This window comes from Pan paniscus, chromosome 5 (assembly GCF_029289425.2).
Source record: "Pan paniscus chromosome 5, NHGRI_mPanPan1-v2.0_pri, whole genome shotgun sequence".
Taxonomy (NCBI): domain Eukaryota; kingdom Metazoa; phylum Chordata; class Mammalia; order Primates; family Hominidae; genus Pan; species Pan paniscus.
The window spans coordinates 130,260,613-130,279,579 of record NC_073254.2 but is presented as its reverse complement, the minus strand read 5'-3'; the positions used below and the strand labels follow the sequence as shown (position 1 = coordinate 130,279,579).

Here is an 18,967-nt window from a genome sequence, read left to right as displayed (position 1 = left end):
ATTTTATAAAATGCTTTCCTCAGTACATTTCATAGGATCTGAATTTGTATTAATGTGCAAACTGGTATTGATCAGAAGTTAATTTAGAAAACACCAGTTGTGCTTTTCTGGGCACTCCTGGTGCAGAGAGATTCTTGGCATAGAGGGATATTAACTTTCTTTCTTTCTTTCTTTCTTTCTTTCTTTCCTTTTTTATTATACTTTAAGTTTTAGGGTACATATGCACAACATGCAGGTTTGTTACATGTGTATACATGTGCCATATTGGTGTGCTGCACCCATTAACTTGTCATTTACATTAGGTATATCTCCTAATGCTATCCCTCCCCACTCCCCCTACCCCACAACAGGCCCCAGTGTGTGATGTTCCCCTTCCTGTGTCCATGTGTTCTCATTGTTCAATTCCCACCTATGAGTGAGAACATGCGGTGTTTGGTTTTTTGTCCTTGCAATAGTTTGCTGAGAATGATGGCTTCCAGCTTCATCCATGTCCCTACAAAGGACATGAACTCATCATTTTTTATGGCTGCATAGTATTCCATGGTGTATATGTGCTACATTTTCTTAATCCAGTCTATCATTGATGGACATTTGGGTTGGTTCCAAGTCTTTGCTATTGTGAATAGTGCCACAATAAACATATGTGTGCATGTGTCTTTATAGCAGCATGATTTATAATCCTCTGGGTATATACCCAGTAATGGGATGGCTGGGTCAAATGGTATTTCTAGTTCTAGATCCCTGAGGAATTGCCACACTGACTTCCACAATGGTTGAGCTAGTTTGCAGTCCCACCAACAGTGTAAAAGTGTTCCTATTTCTCCACATCCTCTCCAGCACCTGTTGTTTCCTGACTTTTTAATGATCGCCATTCTAACTGGTGTGAGATGGTATCTCATTGTGGTTTTGATTTGCATTTCTCTGATGGCCAGTGATGATGAGCATTTTTTCATGTGTCTTTTGGCTGCATAAATGTCTTCTTTTGAGAAGTGTCTGTTCATATCCTTTCCCCACTTGTTGATGGGGTTGTTTGTTTTTTTCTTGTAAATTTATTTCAGTTCTTTGTAGATTCTGGATGTTAGCCCTTTGTCAGATGAGTAGATTGCAAAAATTTTCTCCCATTCTGTAGGTTGCCTGTTCACTCTGATGGTAGTTTCTTTTGCTTTGCAGAAGCTCTTTAGTATAATTAGATCCCATTTGTCAATTTTGGCTTTTGTTGCCATTGCTTTTGGTGTTTTAGACATGAAGTCCTTGCCCATGCCTATGTCCTGAATGGTATTGCCTAGGTTTTCTTCTAGGGTTTTTATGGTTTTAGGTCTAACCTTTAAGTCTTTAATCCACCTTGAATTAATTTTTGTATAAGGTCTAAGGAAGGGATCCAGTTTCAACTTTCTACATATGGCTAGCCAGTTTTCCCAGCACCATTTATTAAATAGGGAATCCTTTCCCCATTTCTTCTTTTTGTCAGATCTGTCAAAGATCAGATAGTTGTAGATATGTGGCATTATTTCTGAGGGCTCTGTTCTGTTCCATTGGTCTATATCTCTGTTTTGGTACCAGTACCATGCTGTTTTGGTTACTGTAGCCTTGTAGTATAGTTTGAAGTCAGGTAGCGTGACGCCTCCAGCTTTGTTCTTTTGGCTTAGGATTGACTTGGCAATGCGGGCTCTTTTTTGGTTCCACATGAACTTTAAAGTAGTTTTTTCCAATTCTGTGAAGAAAGTCATTGGTAGCTCAATGGGGATGGCATTGAATCTATAAATTACTTTGGGCAGTATGGCCATTTTCACGATATTGATTATTCCTACCCATGAGCATGAAATGTTCTTCCATTTGTTTGTATCCTCTTTTATTTCTTTGAGCAGTGGCTTGTAGTTCTCCTTGAAGAGGTCCTTCGCATCCTTTGTAAGTTGGATTCCTAGGTATTTTTTTCTCTTTGAAGCAATTGTGAATGGGAGTTCAGTCATGATTTGGCTCTCTGTTTGTCTGTTATTGGTGTATAAGAATGCTTGTGATTTTTGCACATTGATTTTGTATCCTGAGACTTTGCTGAAGTTGCTTATCAGCTTAAGGAGATTTTGGGTTGAGACGATGGGGTTTTCTAGATATACAATCATGTCATCTGCAAACAGGGACAATTTGACTTCCCCTTTTCCTAATTGAATACCCTTTATTTCCTTCTCCTGCCTGATTGCCCTGGCCAGAACTTCCAACACTATGTTGAATAGGAGTGGTGAGAGAGGGCATCCTTGTCTTGTGCCAGTTTTCAAAGGGAACACATCCAGTTTTTGCACATTCAGTATGATATTGGCTGTGGGTTTGTCATTAATAGCTGTGATTATTTTGAGATATGTCCCATCAATACCTAATTTATGGAGAGTTTTTAGCATGAAGGGCTGTTGAATTTTGTCAAAGGCCTTTTCTGCATCTATTGAGATAATCATGTGGTTTTTGTCGTTGGTTCTGTTTACATGCTGGATTACGTTTATTGATTTGTGTATGTTGAACCAGCCTTGCATCCCAGGGATGAAGCCCACTTGATCATGGTGGATAAGCTTTTTGATACACCGCTGGATTCGGTTTGTCAGTATTTTATTGAGGATTTTTGCATTGATGTTCATCAAGGATATTGGTCTAAAATTCTCTTTTTTTTGTTGTGTCTCTGCCAGGCTTTGGTATCAGGATGATGCTGGCCTCATAAAATGAGTTAGGGAGGATTCCCTCTTTTTCTGTTGATTGGAATAATTTCAGAAGGAATGGTAATAGCTCCTCCTTGTACCTCTGGTAGAATTCAGCTGTGAATCCATCTGGTCCTGGACTTTTTTTTGGTTGGTAAGCTATTAATTATTGTCTCAATTTCAGAGCCTGTTATTGGTCTATTCAGTGATTCAATTTCTTCTTGGTTTAGTCTTGGGATGGTGTATGTGTCGAGGAATTTATCCATTTCTTCTAGATTTTCAAGTTTATTTGTGTAGAGGTGTTTATAGTATTCTCTGATGGTAGTTTGTATTTCTGTGGGATCGGTGGTGATATCCCCTTTATCAATTATTATTGTGTCTATTTGATTCTTCTCTCTTTTCTTTTTTATTAATCTTGCTAGCAGTCTATCAATTCTGTTGATCTTTTCAAAAAACCAGCTCCTGGATTCATTGATTTTTTGAAGGGTTTTTTGTATCTCTATCTCCTTCAGTTCTGCTCTGATCTTAGTTATTTCTTGCCTTCTGCTAGCTTTTGAATGTGGTTGCTCTTGCTTCTCTAGTTCTTTTAATTGTGACATTAGGGTGTCAATTTTAGATCTTTCCTGCTTTCTCTTGTGGGCATTTAGTGCTATAAATTTCCCTCTACACACTGCTTTAAATGTGTCCCAGAGATTCCGGTACGTTGTGTCTTTGTTCTCGTTGGTTTCAAAGAACATCTTTATTTCTGCCTTCATTTTGTTATGTACCCAGTAGTCATTCAGGAGCAGGTTGTTGAGTTTCCATGTAGTTGAGCGGTTTTGAGTGAGTTTCTTAATCTTGAGTTCTAGTTTGATTGCACTGTGATCTGAGATACACTTTGTTATAATTTCTGTTCTTTTACATTTGCTGAGGAGTGCTTTACTTCCAACTATGTGGTCAGTTTTGGAATAAGTGTGGTGTGGTGCTGAGAAGAATGTATATATTGTTGATTTGGGGTGGAGAGTTCTGTAGATGTCTATTAGGTCCACTTGGCACAGAGCTGAGTTCAATTCCTGGATATCCTTGTTAACTTTCTGTCTCATTCATCTGTCTAATGTTGACAGTGGGGTGTTAAAGTCTCCCATTATTATTGTGTGGGAGTCTAAGTGTCTTTCTAGGTCTCTAAGGACTTGCTTTATGAATCTGGCTGCTCCTGTATTGGGTGCATATATATTTATGATAGTCAGCTCTTCTGTTGAATTGATACCTTTGCTATTATGTAATGGCCTTCTTTGTCTCTTTTGATCTTTGCTGGTTTCAAGTCTGTTTTATCAGAGACTAGGATTGCAACCCTGCTTTTTTTGTTTTCCATTTGCTTGGTGGATCTTCCTCCATCCCTTTATTTTGAGCCTATATGTGTCTCTGCACGAGAGATGGGTTTCCTGAATACAGCACACTGATGGGTCTTGACTCTTTATCCAATTTGCCAAGTCTGTGTCTTTTAATTGGAGCGTTTAGTCCATTTACATTTAAGGTTAATATTGTTATGTGTGAATTTGATCCTGTCATTATGATGTTAGCTGGTTATTTTGCTCATTAGTTGATGCAGTTTCTTCCTAGCCTTGATGGTCTTTACAATTTGGCATGTTTTTGCAGTGGCTGGTACTGGTTGTTCCTTTCCATGTTTAGTGCTTCCTTCAGGAGCTCTTGTAGGGCAGGCCTGGTGGTGACAAAATCTCTCAGCATTTGCTTGTCTGTAAAGGATTTTATTTCTCCTTCACTTATGAAGCTTAGTTTGGCTGGATATGAAATTCTGGGTTGAAAATTCTTTTCTTTAAGAATGTTGAATATTGGCCCCCACTCTTTTCTGGCTTGTAGAGTTTCTGCCGAGAGATCACCTGTTAGTCTGATGGGCTTCCCTTTTATGGGTAATCCAATCTTTCTCTCTGGCTAGCCTTAACATTTTTTCCTTCATTTCAACTTTGGTGAATCTGACGATTATGTGTCTTGGAGTTGCTCTTCTCGAGGAGTCTCTCTGTGGCGTTCTCTGTATTTCCTGAATTTGAATGTTGGCCTGCCTTACTTGGTTGGGGAAGTTCTCCTGGATAATATCCTGCAGAGTGTTTTCCAACTTGGTTGCATTCTCCCTGTCACTTTCAGGTACACCAATCAGACATAGATTTGATCTTTTCACACAGTCCCATATTTCTTGGAGGCTTTGTTCGTTTCTGTTTATTCTTTTTTCTCTAAACTTCTCTTCTCGCTTCATTTCATTCATTTCATCTTCCATCACTGATAACCTTTCTTCCAGTTGATCGAATCAGCTAATAAAGCTTGTGCATTCATCACGTAGTTCTCGTGCCATGGTTTTCAGCTCCATCAGGTCCTTTAAGGACTTCTCTGCATTGGTTATTCTAGTTAGCCATTCGTCTAATCTTTTTTCAAAGCTTTTATCTTCTTTGCCGTGGGTTCGAACTTCCTCCTTTAGTTCGGAGAAGTTTGATTGTCTGAAGCCTTCTTCTCTCAGCTCGTCAAAGTCATTCTCCGTCCAGCTTTGTTCCATTGCTGGTGAGGAGCTGCGTTCCTTTGGAGGAGGAGAGGCATTCTGACTTTTAGAATTTTCAGTTTTTCTGCTCTGTTTTTTCCCCATCTTTGTGGTTTTATCTACCTTTGGTCTTTGATGATGGTGACGTACAGATGGGGTTTTGGTGTGGATGTCCTTTCTGTTTGTTAGTTTTCCTTCTAACAGTCAGGACCCTCAGCTGCAGGTCTGTTGCAGTTTGCCAGAGGTCTACTCCAGACCCTGTTTGCCTGGGTATCAGCAGTGGAGGCTGCCGAACAGTGATTACTGGTGAACAGCCAATGTTGCTGCCTGATCTTCCTCTGGAAGTTTTGTCTCAGAGGAGTACCCAGCCGTGTGAGGTGTCAGTCTGCCCCTACTGGGGGATGCCTCCCAGTTAGGCTACTTGGGGTTCAGGGACCCACTTGAGGAGGCAGTCTGTCTGTTCTCAGATCTCAAGCTGCATGCTAGGAAAACCACTACTGTCTTCAAAGCTGTCAGACAGAGACATTTAAGTCTGCAGAGGTTTCTGCTGCCTTTTGTTTGGCTATGCCCTGCCCCCAGAGGTGGAGTCCACAGAGGCAGGCAGGCCTCCTTCAGCTGTGGTGGGCTCCACCCAGTTCAAGCTTCCTGGCCGCTTTGTTTACCTACTCAAGCTTCGGCAATGGCAGGCGCCCCTCCCCCAGCCTCACCACTGCCTTGCAGTTTGATCTCAGACTGCTGTGCAAGCAATGAGCAAGGCTCCATGGGTGTAGGACCCTCTGAGCCAGGCGTGGGATATAATCTCCTGGTGTGCCGTTTGCTAAGACTGTCAGAAAAGCTCAGTATTAGGGTGGGAGTGACCTGATTTTCCAGGTGCCGTCTGTCACCCTTTTCCTTGGCTAGGAAAGGGAATTCCCTGACCCCTTGTGCTTCCCGGGTGAGGTGATGCCTCACCCTGCTTTGGCTCACACTTGGTATGCTGCACCCACTGTCTGACAGTCCCCAGTGAGATGAACCCGGTAGCTCAGTTGGAAATGCAGAAATCATTCATCATCTGCATCGCTCACTCTGGGAGCTGTAGACTGGAGCTTTTCCTATCAAGGGATATTAACTTTCAAACGATATTGGGGGAAAAGAGGGACTGTGATTCTTTCTAAAATATTGTGGCTGTCTTTAAGTTTACCTAGCTAGCCCTTAACTTCCAAGGAGAATGAAGACTTAGAGTTGCAGACTTGCCTCAAAGCTGTGTTTTGTTTTGTTTTGTTTTGTTTTGTTGTGTGTGTGTGTGTGTGTGTGTGTGTGTAAATGCATCTAAGACTCAGAGCAGAGGAATGATGTTTGGGATGTGGAATCCCTATCACTAATTAATTACTTTGTGATCTTGAGTATATTATTTGGTTTTATGTGTTAAATAAGGAGTTGGATCAGATTTTCACAAAGTCCCTACTGGCTCTAATCTTCCATAACCCAGAACCTGTGAGGTCCATTTAACCATCCACCTATCCACCCATCCACCTATCTACCTCTCCATCTGGTCTGTTTGTCCATACATCCATTCATCCACCCACCCAGCCATCCATCTACCAAATATTTTTGAGCACCTGCCAAGTGCCTATAGTGTGATAGAGGCTAGGTATTCAAAAATAAATAATTATCAGGCATATGGTCCAGTATAAGGCATAAGGAATATATACCTCTTTTGCCTCTTGTCAGATGTAAATGCAGTTGAAGAAACTGTTTTCAATTTCATCTGCTAATGTACTTATATAGATGGCTTTTGGCTATCATGTTTGAGATACTTCTGTATATTTCTTGTACCAAATTTTAATTTTGCCTCTGAGACACCTCCCAAAATATAGCTGCTGTTATTCACAGAAGGCACATTTTGATAGTAACTTAAATCAGACCATCTTAATATTTTTTGGATTATGGAGAATGAGTGAAAATAACAACAGCTAACACTGATGGCACTCTTACTCTGTGTTAGGTTCTGTGCATGGTGCATTTCTTGTTTAGCCTCAACACAGCCCAATGATATGGATGATATGGGTCCTATTGTTTTACTCTGAATCACTGAGGGTCTAAACAACCTGCCTGAGAGTCAAGGCCCCAGCCACCACACTGTTCTTAGAAAAGTGCTTATGTGCACAGACATACATTTTTGCACACAGTTCCAGAGACTATAAGCCTCGCTGAAACCTTGGCATGTGTTTAGGATATTCCAACCTCGTTATATCATAATTAAGAAAGCAGCTGGTTAGAAAACTATCTTATACCTTCCAAGGCCAAAGATTACCAGCATGTGGATATTTTCTGCATCTGATCATGGGCTGAGGCTGAGTGCTGTGCGCATACACCATGAAAAGCTCACCTGGTGTTATCAGCCAAGGCTAGTGATTCACAAAGTGTGGTCGTTGTACCAGCAGCATCATCGGCAGCTGGGCTCTTAGTAGAAACACAAGTACTTAGGCTCCACTTCAGATCTACTGAGTGAGAAACTGTGTTTTTACGAGCCATCTCGGTGATGCTGCTGTGTGTGATCCTCTGAGTGGCACAGTCCAGTAGAACTTTGTGTGGTAATGTAGATGTCCTGTGGCTGCACCATCCAGTATGGTAGCCACTAGCCATATATGGCTATTGAGCACTTGAAATGTGGCAGAGAAACTAATTTTAATTTGATTTAATTTTACTGAATTAATTAAAATTAAAATGGCCACATGTGGTAAGCTTCTACTGTACAGGAGAGCAGCTCAGTGGCTTTCCTAAACACTCCAGTTTAGGAACAGTTCACTTCCTTGTACACACCCACAACAAAATAAAAAACTGAATGCCATTTGGAGAATTAAATATTGATATTATCCATTTCCTTATTTCAGTGTTGATCTCATTTAACTAGAAAACATATTTGAGATGGGAGCCTTGTAGTTTAATGCTAATGAAATATTCCATAAGATAAAACCAATTTGTATCTATTTCCAAGTCCTGTCAGAATTTATGTTAAGTCATCTTTTCTCAGATTATTGCCCCTGCTTTAGATCATGGTGATAAGCGTTTTAGAAAAATCCAACAATGCAAATTTCTTGATGCAGTGCAGCCTGTACTTGAAGGGCAGTTGTGGTGCCCTGTATGCTCTCAGAGGGGGAGATGACCAGCAGAAATTCCTGGTGTTCCACAAGAAGGAAGTGACATGAATAGAGAAATGGGCACACAAAAAAGAAGTGACGTGAATAGAGAAATGGGCAGAAAGGTTTTAGTGGCATTTTGAGGAATGACAAAGAATTACATTTGGCTAAGTGTCATGTGCATAAAGAGTTGAAAATCAAGACCCGAACACAACATGTGTGCCCTGTGGGAGAATGGAATTGATAACTGCTGTTATTCCTAACTCCCAACCCTTGACCTCTCTTGTCTCCTCTCTTTCCATCAGTGAGGTCTGAAGCAAGGTGATCACAGAGGTGGAGGATGGAAGGCCAGGGGGAGGGTGTTATGGAGGCAGAATAGGTGGGACTCGTTATCTGATAGGATATCGTACCTGCTGTGAGCCAGGACCTCTGATAGGAACTTGATACCCAACAAGGAGTTAGATTCCTGCCCTAAAGGAACTTACAGCCCAGGTAAGGAAATCAAAAGATCAACACAAGAGTGACCATGCTACCTACTTTGCTAGAACTCTGCATGGGGTTCAGAAATGGAGGACATCAAGTTGACTCTGACAGGTCTAGCATGAGTCGTGCTGGGGTTAACTGCAGCACTGGGACTCATATCTTATATGACCAGGGAGGGAAAGTTGAGACTTGGAGATTGATTAATTAGAGGTGATACTAAAGTCTGAGGTGAAGCTAGGCTCAGTGGTAAAAATAATTTCCTGTATATATTTTTTCAAAGCTGCATTCCTCAGTCATGTGTGTGTGTTGTGTGTGTGTGTATGCACATGTGTGTGCACACACATCCCGAGACTTCTTAATGTTTTCTCACCCCCTCTCATTTCTGGCTTCTAACACTTGACCCCACTCACTGCTGATTCTTTCATTATTTTTATCCCTAGTTTCTTCTCACTTATATTTTAGTATATGCTTAAAACATAAGCAAAAACTAAATACCAAATGTGTTTGTTTTGTGTCCCTCTAAATTAGTGCTTGCTTTTTGCATTGGGGCTGTTTTTTTTTTCTTTCTTTTCCTGCCTAAGTCACATTACTGGCTCCAGCATGCTCTGAGGTTGACCCAGTCCCACCATCTAAGGGCAAAGATTCTCCTACTGAACCCCGAGAACATGTCTTCCTGAAGATTTTATTTGGATGTTTACTTGGGTTATTTGTTTATACATCTATTCATTTAGGAATCATTTATAGATGTCTGAGTTTTATGTCCCATCTCCTTCCAAAAATACTTTGGAACACTTGCAAATAAATTAACCAGGTAATGTAACTTTAAGGCATTGAGTTCTGATCTTAAGATCAAAGATTTGTTTTCAGCTGCCCAGGGAAGTAGGGTAGAAATGAAGACAGAAAAGCAGCTGCCGGGAGCTGTCCGTGGTTCTGCCATTGCCCTTCTGCCTGACTCTGCCCTCGGTCAAGTCCCTTGCCACCGCCTCAGTCCTGCCTACGTTTGTGCTGCTTGGTTCCTGCTTAGTTCTTTGCTGTTGCATAGGAATCACCCTGCTGACTTCTGACATCTTGGCTGGTCACCAGCTCACCCATCATCTGTCCCTGACTTGGGTTTCTAGGCTGTGTATTCTATCACCTCACCCGGCTCAGGAGATTCTTGCTCAGCAGTCTCAGGTTGGATTATTTCATCAAGCTCCATATCTGGCCAGAAAAAAAGAGCCTTTGCTTGTAAATGTTTTCCTCATTTCCTTTTTAATTCATTTGTAGAGTGTTGTTCCCTGCAGAAGTCATTTTTGTGAGCTAATTACTACATAAATTATTTTATTTTATTATTAGTTCAGAATTGGTCCTACATTAGCTTAGAGTGACCCTTCATATTTCTCATAATCTGTAGGGCAAACCTCATCTCTTTCTTCCCTAGTGATAGCAGAAATCTTGTACTGTTACATTTCTGCCAGTTGACAGTGATAGTTGAAACTGATTTAGGGTGTTTAAAGTCTAAGGCTCTCAAAAAGACTTTTACTCTTCTTGTTCACATTCACAATAGATTAATTTATTCTATTTTTCTACAACAACAAGACCCTCTTTCTAATGCATTTAGCTTCTAGTTTTGCAGGTACAGATATGTCTTCCTTTAAGTAAACTTGATATATAAAAGCCTAGATATATTTTATCATTAAATAACAACTTTTCACCAGTAGACTAAAAAGCAAGAAGTTGTATTGATGTAATTATTTTAAAATTGTGATTGAATATTGACCCAAACTGTAATGAATATGGAGAATGAATGTTGATTTGTTGGGGTGGTAGGGAATTGATGATAATTCAATTATTTATTTATTTATTTTTACGTATTTATTTTATTTCTTTTGAGATAGTCTTGCTCTGCTACCCAGGCTGGGGTGCAGTGGCATGATCTCGGCTCACTGCAGCCTCTGCCTTCTGGGTTCAAGTGATTTTCCTGTCTCAGCCTCCCAAGTAGCTGGGATTGCAGGTGCATGCCACCATGCCCGGATAATTTTTGTATTTTTAGTAGAGACATCATTTTGCCATGTTGCCCAGGCTGGTCTTGAACTCCTGGCCTCAAATGATCCACCTGCCTCAGCCTCCCAAAGTGCTGGGATTATAGGCATGAACCATGCCTGGTTGATAATTCAATTTTAAAAAATATTCATAAATAACTAGATGATGTGGCCAAATAAATAACAATTCTTAAAATATGAACTCATTTACCACACTTCTTTTCAGAATTCTGTTTTACAAAATGACAGAACACACACACAAACTTAGTTGCCCAGTTTGTTGATAACATCAGTTTGTAACATCATCCATTTGGGAAAATATCTATATGGCCACCAGAAGGAGGACTGATTAAATAAATTAAATCATTACAAAAGCTGTTAAGAATAAGTTACTGATAGAGGCTTTCATATTTTTTTTAAGCAGGAGAGCTCTTTTCCCAAATGCAAATTTGTGAGGGATTCCAAATATGTCAAGGAGATCAAAGGGGAGCTGCTCTTGAGTTGAGGTCTGGACCTTCACCCACTTGCCATCTTCCTCACCCCTCCTGGGGACCTGCAGTCACCTCCTTCAGATTCTGAAAGCTCTGAGGGACTCTGTTTGAGAGAAAATTTTAGAGGAAAATTTATTGACCTGGAAATATATTCATAGTCTGTTATGTTAAAAAGCAGATTTGAAAACATAGATAATTTCAATTTTGTAGAAAATGTGTGTTTCAGTTATGCTCATGTGTTAGAATTTGCCTTGTGTGTTTGTGTGTGCATGTGTATGTGTGTGTTTACAGCAAAGAAAAATGTTTGGGAGTTCAGAAGTAAACTGTTTTAAAATTCTGGATTATAGGTATTTTGCTTCTTTTTTTGTTTATCTATGATTTTAATTTTTAAATAATGACCATGTATTGCTTTTATAAGAAAATATTTTTTGGTTAAATGCATATTAATTTCTAGAACTCACAGCTTTAGAATATATAGTACTTGACACAATACAAGTAACTTTTACCTTTTTAAAAAAAGATTTTCATGAATAGCACTTAGTCTCTGTTCTAGTTATCTATTGCTGCATAATGAATTAGCCCCCAAGCTTAGCTTTTTAACCCAACAATTGATCCTTTGATGCTCTCTTGTAGTTTATGTGGGGCAGAGTTTTGGGAAGGTCTTTGCTGGGTGCTTCTGGCTCAGGGTCTCTCATGCAGTTGAAGCCAGTTGAAGGCTTGCAGCAGCTGGGGTTGGCCAGACATCTCTCTCTCTATTCCTATTGACTCAAGACCTCTTTATTGGTCTCTCTGCAAAGGCTAGTTTGGATTTTCTCATAGCAGTACAGCCTCGGGGCAGTCAGACACCTTTCCTGATGGCCAAAGTTTTCAGGAATGAATATACTCTTGAGCAAGGTAGAAGCTGCATCACCCTTTACGGCCTAGGCTTGAACGCCACTTAGAATCACTTCTACCAGACTGTGTTAGTCAATCAGTCATTCACAGCTCATCACAATTCTGGAGGATGGGCTACATAATTTGTGGGGCCTAGTGCAAAATAAAAATGAGGGGTCTCTTGTTCAAAACTAGTGAAGAATTTTAAGACAGTGACAGCAGAGTGTTAAATCAAGCATGGCCTTTCTAGGCTTGGGGCCCTGTGTGACCACATAGGTTGATCCCATGTCTCAGTGGTGGGGGTGTCAAGGCCACATGCAGAAAATCATGTTAGATGGGAGATAATGGTGTTACATCTTTGGAAAATAATACCTACTACAGTCTCTGTGACTCACCTCCAATTAATTTGATGGCTCACACTTTTACTAGCTAAAACCAGAGTTAGCCATTAACTATAGAGGAGACACTACAGGCTGCCATAATAGTAAAAGGATGTATTGTAAAAATGCTTATGGAGATGATGGTTGCCTCTAAATAGAGTATAGCAAAAATACCTGTTTTAGATTTGTTATGGGTTGAAGAAATTCGTAGATTGAAGCCCTAACTCCCAGTGTGACTGTATTTAGAGATAGGGCCTTTAAGGAGGTGATTAAGGTTAAATGAGGTCATAAGGGTGGGACCCTAATCCAACGGGACTAGTGTCCTTGTAAGAAAAAGTGGAGACACCAGGAATGCATGCAGAAAGGCCACAGGGACAAGGCAGCCATCTGCAAGCCAAGTCGGGAGGACTTAGGAGAAACCAAACCTGCTGACACGTTGATCTTGGGTTTCTAGCCTCCAAAGGTGGAGAAAATAAATTTGTTGTTTAAACCACCCGATCTGCTTTGGTTTAAATGTTTTTGTCTCCTCCAAAATTCATGTTGAAACTGAATCCCAATGCAGCAGGTTTTTTTTGTTTTGTTTTTTAAGGAAGAGTTTTGCTCTATCTCCCAGGCTGGAGTATCATGGTGCCATCTCAGCTCACTGCAACCTCTGCCCCCCAGGTCCAAGCAATTCTTCTGGCTCAGCCTCCTGAGTAGCTGGGATTACAGGAGTGTACCACCTCACCCGGCTAATTTTTGTATTTTCAGTAGAGACGGGATTTCGCCATGTTGGCTAGGCTGGTCTCGAAATCCTGGCCTCAAGTGATCCACCTGCCTTGGCCTCCCAAAGTGCAGGGATTACAGGCGTGAGCTACTGCACCTGGCCCAATGAAGCAGTATTAAGGGGTGTGGCCTTTAGGATGTGTTTGAGTCAGGAGGGCTCTACCCGCATGAATGGGATTAGGTGCCCTTATAAAAGGGCTTGATGGAAGGAGTTTGCCCGTTTACTCCCCTTCCATCCTTTCTGCCATGTGAGGATACTTAGGTGATGCTATCTCTGAAGAACAGGTTCTCACCAGTCACCAAACCTGCCAACCTTGAACTTGGACTTCCCAGCCTTCAGAACTGTATGATATACATTTTTATTCTTTATAAATTACTTAGTCTAATGTATTTTGTTATGGTGGTGCAAACACACTAAGACACAGACCTAGCAGACTAATACAATATCTAACTAAGACTTACAAATATTTACTTTACTTGTCCTACTTATTATTTTCTTTATTAGTCATCTTAATCCATTGAATATCCCAGGTTCTATGTCAACTGTCAAGTAAAACCAAATCTAATAACAGATGCCATGTTTTATTAATATTCCATCTTTAAAAACATTCTGATGAATAAAGGCTTTATTATTCATTTTTTCTGGAGTATTATTTGTGTCCAGTAAAAGTTCCGGTCCACTGTACTACTGTAGTTGATTTATGGATTTAGATAAAGTAATATTGCTTTTAATTACTAGGGTCAATTGTTTGCAAATTTAGCCATGAATAACTTCTCTTCCCCTTTCTGTGTATGCCACTCCTCCTCTCAAGGGCTGGAGTCTATTTCACCTCCCCTTGAATGCACGCTAGACTTGCAATTTGCTTGACCAATGGAATGCAGTGGAAGTGACGTTTGTGACTCCCAGAGCTAGGCTTTACTTAAAAGGTGTTGCATTTTTGCCCTCTGCAGGCCAGCAGGCATGTCGTAGAATCTACGTGTTTTGCTTGAGAGCCCTCTTAAAGGGGAAAAGGCTCAGATTAGAAACTGTAGATGTGAGGATATTGAGTAGTCTGAATGAGTTCCCATATAGGGAATGGGAGAGGGCCAAAGACAAAGTGCCCCTTACTGGGCCTGATCATGTGGCTGAGAAGGAACCAAGGCATGAAGTAGAGGGGTTTCACAATGGTGGTTTCAACTGGCTTTGGAAACTTGTTGACCTGCCTTGGGTTTGGCACTTGGCAAGGTCAGAGCAGTCAGTGTTGGCTGATGTAAGGACTTATCCATTAGTCAGAGTGATAACCGTAATTGTCTAAGATGGTTGCTGGCCCTTGGATCTCTGGAGTAGGGCGCTTTTCCTAACTATTGGCCCTGGGAATTGGCTCCTAAACACATTGCAAAAGCCCTATTGCAAAAGCTACCCCGAACACTGTTATGGGTTGAATTGTGTCTCCCCCAAATTAATATGTTGAAATTCTAAACCTTCATACCTCAGAATGTGACCTTATTTGGAAATAGTGTGGTTCTAGATGTAATTCGTTAGAATGAGGTCATACTGGAGGAAGGTGGTCCCTATTCCAATCTGACTGATGTCCTTATAAAAAGAGGAAATTTGGACACGCAGAGAGAACACCATGTGAAGATGAAGGCAGAGATCAGGTGATGCAGGAGCCAAGGAATGCTGAAGATTGCTAGCAAGCCACGGGAAGCCAGGCAAGCAGCACAGGACACATTATCTCTCATGGCTCTCAGAGGGACACTTGATCTTGGAATTCTAGTCTTCACAACTGTGAAACAACACACTTCTGTTATTTAAACCTCCCAATCCATGGTCTTTTGTTACGGCAGCCCTTGGAAATGGATACAAGCACCCATGCCTCTTCCTCCCCTTTCCTCGAATCTCTGCAGTTCTGGGTGGATGATCACAGGGATAAACTTGTGCCTATGATGAGGAAGCTGCCAGATGGCATCAGGTCTTAATCCAGTTAAAAATGAAAATTCTCATTTCTTCAAAAGGTTTGTGAAAGTCAATTGATTGGATATTTCAGGTACAAGGAAAAGGAGATAATTTTTGATAGGAGGACCCCTTTAATACACTGGAAATCATACCAATTAAGTTGTTTCACCTTCTTTCTTTGAGACCTTTCTACCCAAGAATGTCTTCGCTTATTCCAGAGTTTTCTGGGAGTTAACCTTAAGTTGTTTTTCTCCACAAACCTGATTTATCCTAACTGTATTAGGATCGGCACTTGATTATTCCCATCTAATAATTTGTATGATTTTTAGTGGCATAATTGTTGAAAACTGATATTAGAATCTTAAAAGTGGCATATCCTATTCAGCAATGTTTAGTGCTTTATAATAACAATAATATTGGATGCATTATGGAGTAATAATGGAAATCACATTTGCAAAATCATTGCAGTAATGGGACGTTTTAAAATGTGAGAAACAGAAAAAGCACACTGGAAGAGCAGAGCATGTTTTATTCACAGCCTTTTGGCTGCCTGCACTCTCAGGTCAGAAGGCAGAGAAGAGCTTCTGTGCTCCCCAGGGGGCACCACCCTGGGCTGCATGATTTAGATCAACTTATACAATTCTGATTGAAGTGGGGGATTTTCAGTCACTGGAATCAAAAGAGGGTGGGAGTGTTGTTGTGTTTGAAAATACTTTTTGCTCTTTAGAATAGATTAGTATTTTATAAATGAAAATTGGATTTTCAAAGAAAGCCTATGTTTACTACGATTTAGCCTAATAATTTGGTTCCCTTTGATTTGCTCATAACTTCTGATTGATAGTTTATTTTTAAGACGTTTGAAATAAATATACAAAATATATTCCTTATACATCACTAATAGAGTTTTTAGGTTAATTTAAAGGTGATGAACTTTACTCTGTCTTTTTAATACTTCGATGTATTCCTCACATTCAACATAAGCAAACTCACAGAAAACCATGGTGAACATGAATCTGTAAGGAACCTAAGACATTCTTGGCTATGTGAATTGATAGAACAAATGCTGGTTTTGGGTTTTGGATACTTTCTGTACCAATTAGAAAATTTTATAAAGTTTTGATTAAATATTTCCTTTGGCAGCTTAATTCCCCTTAATCCAGGAGTATTCTGTTTAAAATTTGCCAAGATTAAACAAACCCATGGACATGCCAGGGCAGGAGAGATGGAAAAATGAGTGAATTAATTTCTTTATTAATAATGTTTTATTTTTATTTTTTTATTTTTATTTTTATATTTTTTTGTAGAGATGAGGTCTCACTATGTTGTCCAAGGTTGTCTTGAACTCCTGGGCTCAAGTGATCCACCTGCTGGGATTACAGGCATGAGCCACTGCACCTGGCTAAATTTCACTGTGTCTGATTCACAAGAATTATTTTAGCCTGGTGTGTATTCACATGCAACCTGTCTTTGCTCAGTTCCTCTCATGAAGAAAGGTTTTGTTTTGTTTTAACTTTTTCTCTTTGAGTTTGGAACTATTGAACGGACAAACTGGTTTACAGACACCCAGGCTTTCCTAAGGCACTCAGTATTCTTCGGGTATTACCATCACTTTTTCCTTGGTGGACCAGGAGGTACAATCCAAGGCAAGAATGTGAAACCATGTCCTACAGAGTCTCAGGCATCAGGACAGAGCCCATTTTCTTGTAGCTGTTATATGTAAATTCTGTGTACCTTCTCTTGCATTCAACTCTGAAATCACCCAAGGAATGTGTGTTAGGCTGTTCTTGTGTTGCTATAAAGAAATATCTAAGGCTGAGTAATTTATAAAGCAAAGAGGCTTACTTGGCTTATGGTTCTGCAGGCTGTACAGGAAGCATGGTGCCAGTATCTGCTCCTGGTGAGGCCTCAGGGAGCTTACAAACATGGTGGAAGGCGAAGAGGTGCCAGCCTATCAGATGGCAAGAGAGGGAACAAGAGAGAGGGGGGTAGAGGTGCCACACTCTTTCTAAACAGCCAGATCTTACGTGAACTCAGAGCTAGAGCTCACTCACTATCTCGAGGACAGCACCAAACCATTCATGAGGGATCCACCCCTATGACCCAAACACCTCTCACCAGACCCCACTTCCAACATTGAGTATCATATTTCAAAATGATATTTGGAGGGGACAAACATCCAAACTACGTCACAATAGTTTGGATGTGGCACAAGGAGCCTCACGTTTGAGCCTCATATGAGAAACTTATCAAACAGACATGCAATGAGAAAGGAAAGAATGGGTAGCATACGTCTTGTTGTTTATCTGTTTTTCTAAACAAGCAAAGGTATTTTCACTTTCATGGGGCAGGATATTCATGACTTCAGTCAGCAGCTTCCTGAAGGGCTGCTTAAGGTTCTGCTGTCCCCTCTTGGGGCTACAGCCTTTGCTCTTTTGCAATGATTTCCTCCAGTCTCGTTATTCCAGTTTATGTCTGAATGCTGTCAGCTTTCCTCCATGTGGTAGAATTATCCCCCTTGAAAAGTGCTCTGCAAATGTAAAGTGGCAATATTGATAATAATACTTTACTCACTGACCCATATTCGCTCTCCAGATAGCACCTTATTTTCCAGACTCCAAACCTCTTTGAGACTCTGAGTTACCCATTTTTCCTCTTGGGTGTATTGGAAGAGGCAATGTTATGTAGGGGTTAAGAACACAGGCTCTGTAGACAGACTCTGTTCAGAGTTCATCACTGCCTCTCTAGCCATGTGACTGGGAATGGGTTCCTCACTGAGTCTGGTTTCCTGAACTTTAATTAGGGATACTCACAGAATCACCCTTACAGAGGATTAAATGGATATTGCAAGGGGAAGCCCTTAGCATGGTGTCAGGCACATATAACTACTTGGTAAAAATGAGCTTTCATTGTGTTTAGGGTTCTGGTGTTCTAACGGATTTTTTGCACAGGCAGCGAAAAGGAGCTGATTCTCATAACTTGATTAATTGCAAAATATTGATATTCCAATCCTCTTCTTCCTTTATTCTGTCTCACTTGAATGTGAACTTGTGTTCATTAAATAAGCAGAGGATGGTGTTACTGCTTTTTTTTTTTTTAAGAATGCTATACTGGTATGTACATTGTAAAGAAATCATAGAATAATAATATTATTTTTTTATAGTCCAATATTCAGATACTCAATAACTTTTCCTTAATGTCCAGTCTCGATGAAGTTGGGGCTGGGGGGATGAGGCCTGCAAGATAGTCCCTGCAGGCAGTAGCCCTTTGTCACTTCTTTTCTATAGACACCTTCTGTCAGGACTTGGCTGAGTTTCCTGGGGTGGCATAGTTTGTGGGGTACACAGAGGTCTGTGATACACTCACTCTACCTTCTCCTTCTCAGATATCCATTCCCACTGGGCAGAAAGCAAGAGGGTCTGTTGTGATTTTTGCCTGGTATTTCATCATTTGTATATTAACATATATTAACATAACAGGCTCACGCCTGTAGTCCCAGCTACTCAGGAGGCGGAGGCAGGAGGATTGCTTGAACCAGGAGTTTTATACCAGCCTAGGCAACATATCGAGACCCCCATCTCTTAAAAACAAGAACAAAAAACCAAAACATTTAGTATGGAATGGGGTTAGAAATTCATGTCATAAATGCAAATGGCCACTTGAAAACCACCCTCAGCTCTAAAATTTTAAAAATTCTGTT

General features: G+C 40.5%; 1 protein-coding gene across 6 annotated transcripts in view; it reads left to right on the top strand.

Annotated features, from left to right (window-relative positions):
• The window catches only part of METTL24 (methyltransferase like 24), a 131,858-nt gene that overhangs the window by 93,009 nt on the left and 19,882 nt on the right, over positions 1–18,967 (top strand). The window lies entirely within an intron of this gene.